At 41.1% G+C, this 17,472-nt stretch overlaps 1 protein-coding gene across 1 annotated transcript in view; it reads right to left on the bottom strand.

Annotated features, from left to right (window-relative positions):
* The window catches only part of TXLNB (taxilin beta), a 71,123-nt gene extending 54,192 nt beyond the window's left edge, over nucleotides 1-16,931 (bottom strand). The window contains exon 1 of the mRNA XM_037844607.1: nucleotides 16,838-16,931. The gene's annotated coding sequence lies outside the window, so the exon portion shown is untranslated. The remainder of the gene's footprint in view (nucleotides 1-16,837) is intronic.
* Between the last annotated feature and the right edge of the window lie 541 nt (nucleotides 16,932-17,472).

The raw sequence follows: 17,472 nt of genomic DNA, 5'->3' as shown, positions 1-17,472 counted from the left end.
CTGGATCCACAAATGGCTAAGAATGACTGATAAAAATGGCACTTCTACACACAAAGGTGGGGGGACATTAAACGGTGCTAAAATTATTTTCTTTAGTGATGCCTTTGAAAATCAGTTCCTTTCCTGCCTTAAAAACCTGCCCCAGGGTGGTTCCAGAAGTCCGCTCTGTGGGAGGTGACGTCTGAGCTGAAACCCAAGTGATCAGAAAGAAGCAGCTGAGGAAAAGGATCGGGGGTCTGGGCGAGGAGGGGCCAGTGCACCCCTGTTCCTCTCCATGGCTTGGGGCCCAGTGCCTCCCCTTCCCCACCCAGGCCCTGTGCGCCCCCAAGAGAAACTGCCAGTCTCCTCGGAGGAAAAGCTTCTTTCTTAGAGATGCACAGCTCCCCGGGACATTTTTCTACGTTATTAGCCAGAATCCTTCCATCTCAGGCTGAAGCATTGCACCCGACGGCTCCATCCACGCCCAGGCCGTCCCAAGGGAAACGATTAGCTTCTTGGCGTTGATATGCTTACTCAAGTGAGACCTCCCAAAACAGAAGAAATCTTTCCTAAATACAAATTCCTGTCCCACAATTCACCTTGTCAGAGGCAACTTTCTGGCAGAGTAAGTGTCACCTTTCTATCGTCGCTTGCAACCATGAAACCTTCAGACCAAGCTCAGATCACCCAGTTATCTGATGAAGACTAGTTTTAATCATTAAAAGGAATATTTATTTGTCTCTTTTGGTAAATATTAATATTGTTGCACTTGAAACTAAAATATCATTGTTTCAATACCAGACTCTTGTCACAACTTACTGTGTTTGCGTAGAAGTAGGAACATACAATGATTGATGAAATCACAATTTAAACAACATTAACCAACTAGTTAATCTTAGAGCTGAGGCAAGAAAGTAAGTTTCCAGCATCCAGAGGGGTTGGTGGGTCCCGGGCCCCATCCCGCCCTTTACCAAGAACACTGATTGACAACGTGACCTAATGCTTTTTGAAATTTTGCTGAAAAGACGCTGGAGAAACTTACGTAAAAGTCGCAAGCAGTTCTGCTTTCTAAAAGAGAGCCTTCACCTTATCTCTGGTCCAGATGGTCCCTTTATTTTGCACAGAACCTCTCAAATGGATTACTTAGCTATCCGAATGTAAATCAACAATCTGGCATTGGGGGACTTCTGTGGGCTGCAGGGGGGCTATAGGTGCAGAGTGTTCTGCTTGGTGATACAAAATTGCAATGTGTCCTGGGGCCTAGGCCAGGCCTCTGAGCACAGCCGCTGCCTGTGCATCTAAGGGTCCAGCCAAAGAGAGAGAGTTTCACTTCTCCTCAAGCCTAAGGTCCTAGGTTAAGGCTTCTTGCTCAAGGACCACGCACCAAGCTGCGTTGGGGGCAGGGCATTGAGGGTATCTGGGGCTATGGATTTAGAGAAAACTCACACAAATGTTCTTCCTTGGTTGTTTGGTGGTGGTGGTTGTGTCTTCCCATGAGATGCACTGAGATGGAGAGAAGCCAAGGAAGGACACCAGAGCCTTGACTCGTGCTGGAGGAAGAACAGTACCAGGGAGGAGGACTGAGTTTGTCACAGCCCAACCAGGACTGGATGGTTGGTGACCATGTGCCATATTATTCAGGAGCAAATAACTCGGGATGATCAAAGTGCGCAGTTGCGTTTTGCTGTTGGTGATCCCAGGGGGGCTGCTGCACGAGCACACTCCTGTGGGTGAGAGGTAGACTCCCCAGAAGGACGGAGGCTTCTCTGTGGTCATCCTTGAACAAAAGGAGCTAATCTCAGGGCGTTAGACTTGAGGAGAGTGACACGCAATCTCTCTCTGTCTCTCTTTCTCTCTCTCCTCTTCCGTGAGCTTGGCTGGGTCCTCAGGCAGAGTTATGTTCCGAGCACTCTTAATGGCTGGAATAACTTGATCCTGACCAAGTTCAGGGTGGCTGGGGCAGCCCCTGAGGGACCCTGAAGGTAGCCCCCTCTGAGATCCCTTCCTTTGGGTGGTGCCCGTCAGAGAACCTGCAGTGCAGTCGTGTTCAGTGCAGCAGTCTGCACTTAGCCGCGTGATAGACACTTAGGGGAAGGGTCTCGCCCAAAGCCTGTGGGGTGGGAGCAGCCTCCTGCCTCAGGGAGCTCTCAGAAGGTGTATCAGAAAAGCCAGGGAAAGAGCACCTTCTGCTAGGGGTAGAAGAACCACAAGCAGGCTCTGCCACTGAGCACACAGGGGAGAGCTGTGCGTTCAGAAATAATAGCGGGCAGCTTGATGTGGGAACGTCCACCCTGGGAAGGTAAATGTTGGATATCAATAGAGCAGCAATCTTATTTACAAGTCACCAGTGTGGCAGGCAGCCTTAGTATTCATTTATGATTGTTTTTTCATGAGATGAGATTCCAAACTTTATAATAACTTGTATCTGGAACAATACAAAGTTCTTTTTTTTCCGTTATTATTCCCATGAAAGACAGTGAATTATGAATAAAATTCATAACCTTTCCATTCTTTGGATGAAGTCTGCATCCATATAATTATTTGTTAGTCATATGTCTCCCTGAGAATACTACTCACATGAATGATATAATAAAGAAGCAACTATTTGAATACAAATTTCATATAAACAGAATATTTATAATGCCCCAGAAAAGTATGAGTTTCAAATTCTCTTTAAGTGAATACATTATGGAAATTGCAAAATGCAAAGACAGATATTCAGGCAAGGGAGTTTGAAATTCTTTATGAGAATAAAATAAACAATAGAAAAAAAAGAATTTCTACTGAGACGAATAAAATGTATGCAGGCCAGTTTTAAATCACCATTACTTTCTGTAACTTTAGAAAATAAACCATCCAATTAAAAGAAATAAGATCAATGCAATTTTAGATGCAGAGAACTTACAAGAGAATTTGTATTATAAGATTAATGTTATAGGCCAAAAAGAAACAGAATTTATAGATGCTAAAATAAATAACATACATTTAAGTAAACAGAAATTCTGAAACTATATAATTTTAAAATAATAATAGTAAAATCTCTTTAAGCTGAAAATAAAATAAATAAGTGAAAAGTGACAGGATGAAAAGATATTTGGTGTGAATTTATAGAGAAGTATGCAATCATCTTGTTAGAAAATTTCCACTTCTGGCTATGGCAGAGTAGCTTGTGTCAGACCAACTTTCTTTCCTCTGACAATAAAAATGGAAAAAGCTAGATAAAATACATTTTTTAAAAAAACAGCTTTTGAAGGCATCAGAGAGCAACTAAAGCTGTTAGGATAAAGGAGCAAGATCCTGGAGGCATGGAAAAATACTGATACAACCCTGACATTCCTTAGTGTTTATCATTTCAAGGCACTTTTCAATATGTAAGTGGCACAGGTGAGGGGATAAGTAGAAAGAAAAGGCTTAGAACTTTGGTAGACTCACGATACTGGGGAGGCAAATGTGGGAGTTCAATATACAAAGGTAGCCACATAAGTGAACTTGAAATTTTGCAACTTTTTTTCCCTCTAGGCATTTGATGACTCCTAAGCTGCACAGGTAAGCATCTAAAAACAAAGCGGAAAGTGGCAACTAAGTGGCTAAGATGCTAAGCAGAACTTTAAGCAGTCTCCCAGCATTTGAGAACTATAAAAGCTGGGTTCAGACATTGCCAAGGAGGAGGGACTTTGGTAAACATGACAGGCTGTCCGTTGTGTACTCTGGAAGTCTATGCTCTAGAAGTAAGGACAAACCAAAACAGATTAGACTTACAAATACAAGAACATGATTCTTAATCATTCCAATCCCTGATTGGATCAAGGTGATCCACACCCTTTCTGTCTTCCAGAAAAGAAAGTCTTCTCTAAAGGAAAATAGCCCTTATAATTCATCATACATAATGCCTGGCATTCAATCAAAAATTACTAGAACTCCTAGGAGACAGCACAAAATGACAAAACCCAAGAGAAAAAATAGAAACATCCCTCAGGTGATCCATACATTGGAGTTTTTAAATAGAGCCTTTTAAATAATTGTGATTAGTAGATTTAAGAAAATGTATTACAGAGAATTTCACCAGAGAACTGGAACCTATAAAAAAGGGTCCAGTAGAAGTTCTAGAGTTGATACATACCAAATGTCAAAACTAAGATCTCATTGGATGAATTTAATAGGTTAGAGAGAGCAGAGGACAGGATTAATGAAGCACTAAGTAGAAAGTATGAAATTAAAAAAAGAGAGAGCACTACAAAAAATAGAACAAGACATTGTTGAGTGACAATGGTGAGAAATTCTAGTATATATGTAATTGGAGCCCCAGTGGAAAAGAGGGAGAGGATGGGTGATAAGCAATATTTGAAGAGACACTAGCAGAGCATTTTTCAAAACTCCTGAAAACATCAAGTCAGCAACCCAGGCACATTATAGTAAACTGCTTAAAATCAAAGACAAAGAGAACATCTTAAAGGGATCCAGAGGACAAAATACATTACTTCCAAGGATAAGCAAGACTTACAGCTGACTTTTAACAGAAGTGATAAAAACCAGAAGACAACAGAATGATATTTCTAACAAGCTGTAAGGAAATAACTGCGAACTTAGAGTTCTGTAAGCAGTGAAGGTATCATTCAAAGATGAAGATAAAATGAAGACATTTTCAGACAAGCAACTCAGAGGATTTATTGCTAGCAAATCCTCATAAAATAAATATTTGAATGTTCTTTGGGCAAGAGTAAGCACAATAACACAGGAAGTAATGAAGAGCAAAAGGAAGTTTAAGTAAGTAATTGTAAATGGGTATAGACTGTGTACAATATATTAATATAACCCAATATCTGCAATGTCTTGTAAAGTTTGACATATATAATTAATATTTTTAACAACAATAACAGAAAAGCTTAGGGATGGTGGTAAATGGTGTTGAAGTATTCTCAGGTCTTAGTTCTGTTATGGAACTAGCAGAAGTCTAATTTAAAATAGATTCTAACAAGTGAAGGACATGTTGTAATCTCTAGGTATACCACAAAAAAGTAATAAAGCATGGTATAAGAAACAAGGTATAAAGGGAGACAAAGAAAAAGAACAATAAAAGATCATAGGGCAGATCAGGTAAATAGAAAATAAAACTAAAGATGGTATATGTAAACTCAGAAAAGGAAGGATTGGAATCATAAAGAGTATGTTCCCTGACTTCTGTGGAATTAAGCTAGAAATCAATAACTAAAAAGATCAACTAAAAATCCCCCAAATGTTTGAATATTGAGAAATATACTTCTAAGATGTGCACAGATTGAAAAATAAGCCATGATGAAAACTAGAAATATTTCAAATTAATGATAATGAACTTGCATGACATAACTAAAGCTGTATTCAGGAAGAAATTTATAACCTTAAAATGCATATATACTTATATTAGAGATAAGGAAAGGTGGGAAATCATTAATCAAGGCTCCATCTTAAGGTGTTAGAAAATAAAAGAGCAAAATAAATCCAAAGATAGAGAAGGAAGGATATAATAGGGATAAAACCTCAAATTAATAATATAGAAAATTAATGTACCATAAAGAAAATGAATGAAACCAAAAATCGGCTTTTCCAAAAGGCTAGCTAGCAAGATAGACATAATAGATAGATAAGAGAGATATAAAAAAGATGGAGATACAAAAGATGAATTAGTTAGTGTTCTCGGATAGGCTGTAACCTCTGTAGTACCCAGTCAATGGGGAAACAGGGGAGGGACTTGCGAATTAGGAGTAGGAGATTTAAAGATCACCATTGTCTTCCTCTGGCGCGCCAGCCTACCACATGTTTGGCTGGACGCCCTATCTTGCAAGATCGTAAATAAATTCTTTTCTCCTCCAAAAAAAAAAAAAAAAAAGATGGGGATAGGGGATAGAACTATGTTCCGGTTTGCCAATGCTGCCATTATGCAAAATACCAGAAATGGATTGGCTTTTATAAAGGGGGTTTATTAGTTACAAATTTACAGTTCTGAGGCCATAAGGGTGTCCAAATTAAAGCATCAACAAGAAGATACCTTTACTGAAGGAAGGTCATTGGTGTTCAGAACACCTCTGTCAGCTGGGAAGGCACGTGGCTGGCATCTGCTGATCCTTTGTTCCTAGATTCTGGGTTCATAATGGCTTTCTCCAAAATGTGTCTGGGCTTCTGTCTCTCTTAGCTTCTTTCTCTCAGCTCCTGTGCATCCTTGCATGTTCTCCCAGGGCAATTCTCTCTAAGCATCTGGAGGTTCTCTCTTAGCTTCTCCAGGGCAAACTCTGGGCTTCATCTCTTAGCATCTCCAAACATTCTTCTGTTTGCTTCTCCAAGTGTCTCCAAGCATCAGCCTCTGTGTTGGCTCTTGAGCTCTCTTAAGGACTCCAGTGAACTAATCAAGACCCGCCCTGAATGGTCGGGGGCCACACCTCCATGGAAACAATGTAATCAAAGGTATCACCCACAGTTAGGTGAGTCACATCTCCATGGAAACAATCAAAAGTTTCCATCTTAATTAAAAGACTAATAATTCTGCCCCCACAAGACCACATTCAAGAACTTGGCTTTCGTGAGGGACATGATAGATTAAAAACAGCAAAAACTATATATGTAGAGAGCGAAGATCAAGTCCCCTTAGACATTCCTAGTTAATTCTTAAGAACTTTTCTTTCTTGCTCTTACTTTCTAATCTCTTTTTTTATAGAAGCTCTTTTTCTCTCTGATTAAAGAACATAGTTTTGGCAACATCTTATGTTTTCTCATTCTTATACCAGTTTTTGTTCTCCAGTACCTCTTTACCACTGAACAAATATTTTTCATAATCCCTAGCATATATCTCCTACCTTTTATGATCTTTTTCAAAGGGTCATATTTTTTTTCCCTTCAGAATTTTTAAAAACCCTTGACCAGAAAAAAAACATAAAAAAGCAACACACTGTTTTCTTTATATCTGAAATCTTTATAAAAATGCTAAATGGAGACACTTTCATTGTGTTTTTATGAGTCCAGACCAGAACAGTAGATGTAGACATGCCCACAAATATTCATTTCCATAAATGTATAGACTAAATTAATGAATTCACCAAAGGTAACTGGCTTTTTATGGAGCATTAAAAAAAGTGCAGCTTTGTTCAAGATTTACTAGGTTATCCTTCTCCCTTTTTAAAAGAAGCAACATGAGAACAAATAAATCCTTGTGAATCAGTACTTCACATCAATTAATAAATGACAAGTCTATTTATAGTACTTGACAAACAGTTATAACAGCAAAAGAGGGGATAAATTTTGAAAGCCTTAGCAATATGCAACATAAAAAAAAGTAATTGGGTGGGTAAAAAGTCAAAAGATTATCAGTTTTAAAAAATACATTTCTATTACTTTTTAAATCTTCTACTTATCATCATAATATAGAACTAAAATATCTTACAATATGTGCTGGTTATTGAGTGCAGTATTTTATGTCCTTATTTATTTAAATGTTCTCAAAATAATTAAAATCTGTCATATTAAATTATTAAATCTTTTAAATACATTTTAGTCATGAATTACTAACTTCCCTTCCTGCCCCTTTAAATAACAGTTACCTAACTTTCATGTTTTAACTGATGGTTAAGTCTACCTGTTTTCCAAAATATTGTGTCTCACTGGAGTCTTAATTTGCCAGTTTAGGAGTGTAAAGTGAGATCCTAATAATATTAAAATTATAAGATTGATGAATGATGAATGCATTATTTTTTAGGTTTTTACTCCCCAATAATTTCTGGAAACCCCAAAGAATACTTATATAATGAGTGAAACAGGCTTCTTCATTGCTCGCTGCTGACCATCTGCCAGTTTTGTTCCTACAGGAACACAACTGTAGCCAGTGGACTCAGATTCCTTCTCTAACGTGCTGCTGTCACTTAAATTCCAAAACCTTGGGGCTGGGTTGGACATGAAGCACTGGAAATCTGAGAAAGATTTTTCTCATATTTTTGTTTTAGTAAGAATGCTGCAGAATCTGAGTTCCAAACTTTTTCACTTTTCCTTCTGGAAGCCCTGCTGGGAAATAAGGAAAGTGGAAAAACACCATACATCTGACCATAATGGAATTAAACTAGAAACGGGATATCACTACAGAGCCTGTGGGCCTTAGAAGGATAATAAGGGAACACTACAAAAACTCTGTGCATATAAATCTGATAACTTAGTTGAAATGGTTGGATTCTTGGATATTCACAGACAACAATACCTCATCCAAGATGAAATAGGTAAACTGAACAGTCCTATAACTATTTTAAAAATTGAATCTGGGGGGAGAAACTAAGATGGCAGCTAGGAGAGACAGGGCAAAAAAACACCTCCATGAAAAATACTAGATAAAAGCCAGAAAGTGACCCAGAACACCAGTTCCAGTGATGCACCAGCTGGACAAGTTCTGCTAAATCCACAGGGACCGTGAACTTGGTGAAACCGGGAGTCTGCATTCTGAAATGAGTGAGTGAGCCGCTGAATAACCAGCCACACTGTGGTGTGGGGAAACCAAGGGTTGGCATTTGGAGACAGACTAGTTCTTTTTTAAAAAAACCCAAAAGTGGCTGCAGATACGGCAGCGAAAACTGCACAGTGAAGCGCGGCCTCAATATCTGGTATGGAAGACAGCCTTTCGTGCATCCGCCACTAATTGTCTCAGAGTGAGGCAGGCAGAGATTAGCCAAAAGGGGAAAAAATCCATGCCCCTTGCAGCCATCTTCCTGGCGGGCCAGGAATACTCCTGCTGGTCCTGGGGCCACAGCCCAGAGCCACGCCAAGAAACTCAGTGTGACGGGGGGGGAGTGTTTCTAGCTGCACACAAACACACCACAGTGTCGGGTGTGGACAATAGCCTTTTGTGCACCCACAGCTAATTGTTCCAGAGCCGAGAAGGTGGAGCTGTGCGAAAAGGGGGAAATTAACAAGCCCCATTCAGCCATCTTTACAGCAGGCTGGGAGCCCCTGCATGGCCTGGTGGCCCAGGGCTTCCTTTGAGGGACAGCACGCACTTGTGACATAGCACAACCTTCCCTCAGCAGAGGCCCTAGAAGGGCACTGCTGGGAAGAGGAACTCACCCAGAAATCCCAGGGACCCTATGCCAATACCAAGGACTTGTGGGTCAGCGGTAGAGACAATCTGTGGTGAGACTGAAATGAAGGTTTAAACTCTTGCAACAGCCTTTCAGGAATACCTGGGAGGTTTGATTATTAAAGCTGCCCTGCCTCCCTAACCGCTCAAATGCCCCACATTCAGGGCAGACAGCACCAACAACACAACCAAACTTGGTGCAGCAATTGGACCCCACAAGAATCAGACTCCCACATACCACAAAGACAGAGTTGGGGAGAACTGACTTGAGGGGAATACATGACTCATGGATGCCATCTGCTGGTTAGTTAGAGAAAGTGTATGCCACCAAGCTGTCGATCTGACAAATTAGAGATTGGTGTCTGAATAATCCTTCATTTCTTAAAAGAGCACTATCAAGTAAAGCAAATGCCAAGAGCCCCAAAACAACAGAAAATTTTAAAGCATATGAAAAAACCAGATGATATGGATAACCCAGACCCAAACACCCAAATCAAAAGATCAGAGAAGACGCAGTACTTGGAGCAATTAATCAAAGAACTAAAGACAAACAGCAAGAGCATGGCACAGGATATGAAGGACATGAAGAAGACCCTAGAAGAGCATAAAGAAGAAATTTCAAGAGTAAATAAAGAGATGATCTTATGGAAATAAAAGAAACTGCTGATTGAATTAAAAAGAGTCTGGATACTCATAGTACAAGACTAGAGGAAGCTGAACAACTTTGAGAACCACAGAGCAGAAAATGAAAGAGCAAAGAAAGAATGGGGAAAAAAATCAAAAAAATCAAAATGGATCCAAGGGATATGACAGATAAAATAAAACATCCAAATATAAGACTCATTGGTATCCCAGAAGGGGAAGAGAAGGGTAAAGGTCTAGAAAGAGTATTCAAAGAAATTGTTGGGGAAAACTTCCCAAACCTTCTACACAATATAAATACACAAAGCATAAATGCCCAGCGAACTCCTAATAGAATAAATCCAAATAAACCTACTCCGAGACATATTCTGATCAGACTGTCAAATACTGAAGAGAAGGAGCAAGTTCTGAAAGCAGCAAGAGAAAAGCAATTCACCACATACAAAGGAAACAACATAAGATTAAGTAGTGACTACTCAGCGGCCACCATGGAGGCGAGAAGGGAGTGGCATGACATATCTAACATTCTGAGAGAGAAAAATCTCCAACCAAGAATACTTTATCCAGCAAAACTCTCCTTCAAATTTGAGGGAGAGCTTCAATTTTTCACAGACAAACAAATGCTGAGAGATTTTGCTAATAAAAGATCTGCCCTACTTCAGGAGAAACAACAGAGAAACAAAGAAAAGAGAGAGAAATAGAGAAATTTAATAGACATATATAGAACATTACATCCCAAATCACCAGGATACACATTCTTCTCTAGTGATCATGGAACTTTCTCCAGAATAGACCATAGTCTGGGACATAAAACAAGCCTCAATAAATTTAAAAAAAATTGAATATATTCAAAGCACATTCTCTGACCACAATGGAATACAAATAGAAGTCAAGAACTACCAGAGACTCAGAAAATTCACAAACACCTGGAGGATAAAAATGAGGGGGAGATGAAAACATTCCTGGATAATCAAAAGCTGAGGGACTTCATCACCAGTAGATCAGTCCCATAAGAAATGCTAAAGGGAATTGAGCAGGCTGAAAGGAAGGGACACTAAACAATTGACTGAAACCACATGAAGAAATAAAGATTTCCAGTAAAGATCACACAGTAAATATAAATACCAATAGTACTGTATTTTTGATTTGTAACTCCACTATTTACTTCCTACAGGATCTAAAATATGTAAAGTGTAATGACAAATCAGTGGTTTTGGACTCAGTGTAAAATATGTAATTTTTGACAAGAACTACACAAAGGTCAGGGAATAGAGGAGTAAAGGAACATAGTTCATGTGTCCTATTGAAGTTAAGTTGGTATCAAAGAAAACAAGATTGTTATAGACTTAAGATGTTAAATTTAAGCCCCACGGTAAACACAAAGAAAGAATCGGAGAATATGATCATAGAGATGAAAAGCAGAGTATGGGTTATGAGAAGTGGGGGAAGGGGCAATGGGGAGTTAATAAGAAATGAGTGTAGGGTTTCTGTTTGGGGTGAAGGGAAATTTCTAGTAATGGATGGTGGGAAGGTGATGGCATTGCAACATTGTGAATGCGATTAAGCCCATGTCTTAGTTTGCTAATGCTGCCTGAATGCAAAACACCGGAAATGGATTGGCTTTTATAAAGGGGGTTTAAATTTGGTTATAAAGTTACAGTCTTAAGGCCATAAAGTGTCCAAGGTAACACATCAGCAATCTGGTACCTTCACTGGAGGATGGCCGATGGTGTGTGGAAAACCTCTGCTAGCTGGAGAGGCACATGGCTGGCATCTGCTCCAAGTTCTGGTTTCAAAATGGCTTTCTCCCAGGACATTCCTCTCTAGGCTGCAGTTCCTCAAAAATGTCACTCTTAGTTGCTCTTGGGGCATTTGTCCTCTCTTAGCTTCTCTGGAGGAAAAGTCTGCTTTCAAAGGTCTTTTCCAAAATGTGTCTGTAAGCTGCAACTCCTCTCTCAGCTCCTGTGCGTTCTTCAAAGTGTCCCTCTTGACTATAGCTCCCCTTGAAAACGTCACTCACAGCTGCACTGAGTTCCTTCTGTTTGTCAGCTCATTTATATGGCTCCACTGATCAAGGCCCACCCTGAATGGGTGCAGCCATGCCTCCATGGAAATATCTCATCAGAGATATCACCTGTAGTTGGGTGGGGCACATTTCCATGCAAACAACCTAATCCAAATGTTCCAACTTAATCCCCACTGATATGTCTTCCCCACAAGATTGCATCAAAGAATATGGCTTTTTCTGGGGAACGTAATACATTCGAACTAGCACATCCCACTAAATGGAATGCTTGGGAGGGGTTGGAATGGGAAGATTTATGCTGTATATATGTTTCCACAATTGGAAAAAAAAAAGTCTAAATAGATAATGACAATTAAATGCCATAGATGATCCTGGATGAGATCTAAGAATAGAGGAGAAAAGGCTCAAAAGGACACAATTGGGGCATAAGAAAAAAATGAAATATAGAATGTAAGCTTTATATCAATGTTAAATTTCTTGAACTTCTTAACTACACTTAATGTGATTACATAAATGAATATTCTTGTTCATAGGAAATGTATATGTGAATTATATTATTTGTTCAAGGATGTGTGCAACTTGCTCTCATATGTTCAGAAGACAGAGCAATAGATGATGGATGATAGGGAGGGAGGGAGGGAGGGAAAGAAAGAAAGAAATGGTAAAGTGAGAAAATATTAAAGTTGGTAGATTGAGGTATCAGTGGAGGGGGGTTAGGGTATGCTGGAGTTCTGTGTATGGGGTTTGTATTATTTTTGCAACTGTTACTGTAAGTTTGAATTTATTTCAAAATAAAAAATCTAAAAAAAATTGAATCTGTGGTTTAAAACCTTCTGGTAAAGAAATCTCCAGCCCCAGGGTTTTCACTGGAAAATTCGACCAAACATTTAATGAAGAACTAACCCAGTTCTACATCATATCTTCTAAAAAATTGAGGAGGGAATACTTACAAATGCTTTTTAAGAGGTCAGCATTACCCTGATACCAAAACCAGACAAAGATAAATAACCATCATGAACATGGTACAAAAATCTTCCACAAAAAAATTGCAAATTGAATCCAGTAATATACAAAAATAATAATTCATCACAACCAAAAGGATTTTATCCTGGGAATGCAAGGCTGGTTCAATATTTGAAAACCAATCACTATAAATCACCATGTTAATAGTCCAAAGAGTGAAAACACAGGGTTACAGCAATTGCTTCAGGAAAAGCATTTGACAAAATTCAATACCCATGCATGATAAAAACATGTACATGAATGTTTAGCACATTCTTCATAATGGTCAAATAATGGAAACAGCCCAAATATCTTTCAGTGGGTGAATGGATAAAACAGACTGTGTGTCTTAGTTTGCCAGAGCTGCTATGACAGCTACCACACAATGAGTTGGCTTAAACAACAGGAATTTATTGTCGTCCCACAGTTTTGGAGGTTAGAAGTCTGAAATCAAGGTATTGTCAACCCAGACCACTGCCTGAACTCCAGATTCATATGTCCAAATCCCATTGACACCTCTACTTGGGCATTTTTAAAGTCATATAAAGCTTAAAATGCCCAACATTTATCCCTCAACATCCCCTCCTCTGTTTTTCTCCTTTTCAGAACATGGCAGCTCCATCCTTATGGTATTGGGCCAAAAACTTTGGAGTCACTCTTGACTACTCTTTTTCCCATCCCACATCTGATCCAACACCCTCTCCATTCTATCTTCAACATATATGCAGAATCTGAACACTTATCATCATCTTCACTGCCAGCACCTGGCCCAATTGCCATTGTCTTCCTGAATTATTGTTTTTCTCCTAATTGTCAACCTGCTTCCACTCTACCCCTCCATCTACATTCAACACAACAGCTGTGGGATCCTGTTAAAGTGTAGGTCAAGTAATTCCACTCTTATGCTAAAATCCCTCCAGTCACTGCCCATCTACTCAGGGTAAAAACCAAAGCAGGAACGATGACCTATAGGGCTCTACATTCCCTGACCCCTAACCCCTGACCCTTGGTCTCTCTCACCTCTTTCCCTAGTTACTCTACTGCACATACCCTCCTCCTTGCTTTCTCACCAACACTCTAGATGTTCCTGCCTCGGCGCCATTGCAGTGCTGCTTGCTCTGTCTTGAAAGCTCTTGTCCCAGGTAGCTGTAGGGAGGGGAGTTCCCTCACCTTTGTCAATTCTCCTCACAAAAGTTACCTTAGTTCAAGTGCTCCCAGCCACTCCCCTAAAATACCAATGCCCCCCTGCCTGGCTTTATATCACATTGCTTTATTCTTTCTTTAGCACTCATCTAACATGCTATTTCCCTATTTGCTTTGTTTATTCTACGTCTCCTTCTCTAGTCTGTATGTTCCATGAGGGCAGGGATTTTTGTTAATTTTTTCCCCTGCTTAATCCTCAATAAACATTTGCTGATGGAGTCATGGTTGTCCCTGGGACAATTACCTTTTTCAACATCAATTTTCCTAAATCCCTTTATCTCTTCTGGACCTTTCCTCATTAGTATATGTGAAGCCAGGGTTTCTGTGAGAGAACAGGAGTAATTTCAACTGTCTTTTCAGAAAGAAGCTTCATTTTGGGCCAGTAATGTTGATTTTCTTTTGTTTAAAGACACAGGAAATCATTTTTTCAGTGTTGAAGTTTCTGGTCAGCATAGGATAAAGTCAGGATATGGGACGGTGCGTGTGTTTAGGATCCTTTTGTCTGCCAGGAACCGCCACAGGCTTTTTATAGCTACCTCAACAAGGAGTGTGTGTGCACCTTTTTACTTATTTATTTATATAATAAGGACACCTGTGGACTTGAGCTGCAGAAGAACGAGAAGCCACCCAGAATCACGAGGCACACGGGCTCTCGGCAGCTCCTCTCTGCACATCTGCTCGGCCGCCTTCTCTAGGCCCACCGCCTGCCCCTGCTTACTCATAGTTTCTGTTTCCCTCTTTAGTTCAGTTTGCAAGGGGCTCCTGCACCTCAGAGCAGCCTTTTGCATCCGCTCCCACCCCACTCTGCTGAGGGCTCCAGCCTCTGGCTCTCACGATTGGACTGGCTCTGGCAGGGTCCACCTGGGTCCAGCCAGTGGGGCCAGGGTTGGGAGAAGGTCCCAGAAACCAAGCCAGCACCCAGGGCTGTGGGGTGGGAGTCCCAGGCCTCCCCTCCCCTCCCTTTATTCGGGTTAGTTTGCTTAACTCCTGCAATGCCACTTTTGACCGCGGCCACTTTTGACCTCAGTCTTGCTCTAGCACACACATTTAGGACTCCCATCTTTGATAGCATTACCCCAAATGTTAGACCTGCAGCCTGATGCTTGAGCTTAGTTTTGGGTTTGGAAACTCCTGTTTTCCAGCAGGTTGTCCTTCATCTTCCTTCCAAGCTGAGGGACAGAAAGTAGCCTATTTTCAAGAGTAGATTCAGTGTATGTTTTTTACTGTGACTAGTTCAGGACCACATTTTACAAAATGCCTTCCTTTGGGTATTATTGTTTCCGGAAAGGCGAGTCCTATTAAAATTGTCTCAATTTGAATGTAGAGTAGGTATTTTTTTTTTTTTTTTTAGAATAGGGCTTATTTTTTTTTGAGGGGGGTGGGTGGGGAGCTGAGTCCAGTCCAAATGTACACCAATAATTAAGGGACTGTTGTTCTTGACCGTGGCAGAGAAAATTCTGGAACATTCACATTCAGAGATTCCTTATTAATGAACGTCTGACTTAAACCTAACAAACTGCAGAATTAGTCCATGTACACTTTCACTGTGTAGTGTTAGCTAGCTTAGTGGCAAAGAAACAAAATCCCTGTGCCACTTGTCACCCTTGCCGGGCCGGGGCGGGATTCAGCCTGAAGAAACGCATGTCCACTTCAGAACTCCCTCCTGAGGTTCTGAGCCGGTCCACTGCCAGCACCCAGCTGCAGGAATGCCGGAGACTCGACTTCTGCTGCCATAAATAAGACATGGAGCAGTATGTTGGGAAGGATCATGCCCCACCGACTTGACATCTGAATATTAATTGTATGACATTTTTATTCTGAACATCATCTGTGTTAGGAAGATAAAATTAGTTCCTTTTCCTCTGTGCTTTCATGATACTGTGTTTGTCCCCTAGTGTTCTGAAAAAATGCTAAACTGTTTTTTACACCACAAACCAAAATATATTTCCTTTAAGGAAACAACAAGCTGAAACCAACTGTAGAATTTATATTTACTTTGTAAATCAAATTTGTTGCCAGCCTCAGCTTCTGTGGTCAGCCAGACCGAAACACTTTACAGCGACTGTTACTTCCTCATTCTCCAAGGGGTGTTAACTTTAATGCAAGCTTGTAACTGCGGCTTCTCTCAAATGCAAACACACAGAGTCGAATGACTTGACATTTAATTGTCAGGAGTTTTACAGGGGAGGTATAAAACATAAGTTGTTTTCTTAAAAACCCAAACTCTAAACTGCATGATTCTTCAAGCCAACGGCACCTCCATTTTACCAGGGAAACACAATCAAGTGTGCTTGGATAATCAAGAGCTGGGTAGAAATTGCTGGGGGCAGGGCTGATGTGGGGGCACCCCAACAGCCCCTGCTCCGTCCCCCCGACACTTGCACATCACTTTCACCCCCTCCCTCCACCAGGAAGGCGCTGGGAGCCTTTGCTCACACGGGGCCTTGGCATTTGCCTTCTCAATGTCAGCTTTCCTCCTTTGGCTGCAGGCTCCATGCCTTCCACAGGCCCCTTTTCATGCCCAGCCCTAGTAAATACCCGTAAATATCTGCTGACTAAATGAGATAGCGACTCAGCATAAATTAGCAGCCAGCTAGTCATGTTCTTCTTGTCTCTTAAAACAAAACACAACTCACCGTATTAAAAATCATCTATGTCCCAAATAGCATACACATATATTGATTTTCAATTCAGTAGGCTAACAAGGAGAGGAGAGGGCCGCCCATCCCCAGCCCTGTCCCCCTCACCCCTCCCGTTAGCTTCATCTGAGGACCTGGCGGCTTAAACAGGTGCTCCTGTCTCCCCTTCCCTGGGCTGCAGCCCTGCGGGTCTTCCAGTCCCTCAAACGCCCTCCCGCCAGCTTTGTCCTCTCGCCCTCCTGGGCTTGGCTGTCCCCTACGCACCTGCAGGCAGCCGTGGATGCTGTTTCCCAGGGAGCTCTCCCTGCTCCCCCAGAGGCAGCGACCCTCCCTCCCAGCACCTTGCTTTTGACTTCTGCATCTCTCTCTCCCTTTGTAGTGGTATTTCTTGGACTTACTGTTTGCTTGCTCTGTTTAACGCCTGTCTCCTGGGTGTGGCTGTGCATTCCACAGGAACAGGGTTGAAAATATAGTGCCTGGCAACTAGCGGGGGCTCAACAAAGATGTGTTGTAAAAAGGAATCAATGACTGATGGATGCAGTGTGGCTTTCCTCCCCCTGCTCCACGGATGCTAAAGGGTTGAATGTCTGGAAAGAGGAAAACCATTTATTTTTCAGATGGCAACATATGCACAGCGTAAATCAAGTGATCAGTAAGTTAGAGAAGATTGTAGAGGACCAACGTGAAGACAACGTGGCACCTCGTCTCAGGTGAGGTCTCCCGTTGCTCGTCCCCACTTCCCTGAAAGTTGTGTTTCCTCCTCTGGCTTTAGGAATCAGCTCTGTGGCTGGCGCCCTGCGCTTTGTGAACCACCGACTCCACCACTGCCACGCCTGTGGCTTTGGTGTCACAAAGTTCTTACGTATAACTTATCTTTGACTTTAATTTAACCATGGCAA

This window comes from Choloepus didactylus, chromosome 7 (genome assembly GCF_015220235.1).
Source record: "Choloepus didactylus isolate mChoDid1 chromosome 7, mChoDid1.pri, whole genome shotgun sequence".
NCBI lineage: Eukaryota > Metazoa > Chordata > Mammalia > Pilosa > Megalonychidae > Choloepus > Choloepus didactylus.
Note: the sequence above shows the minus strand (reverse complement) of the source record. Positions and strands in the feature narration are given on the sequence as shown.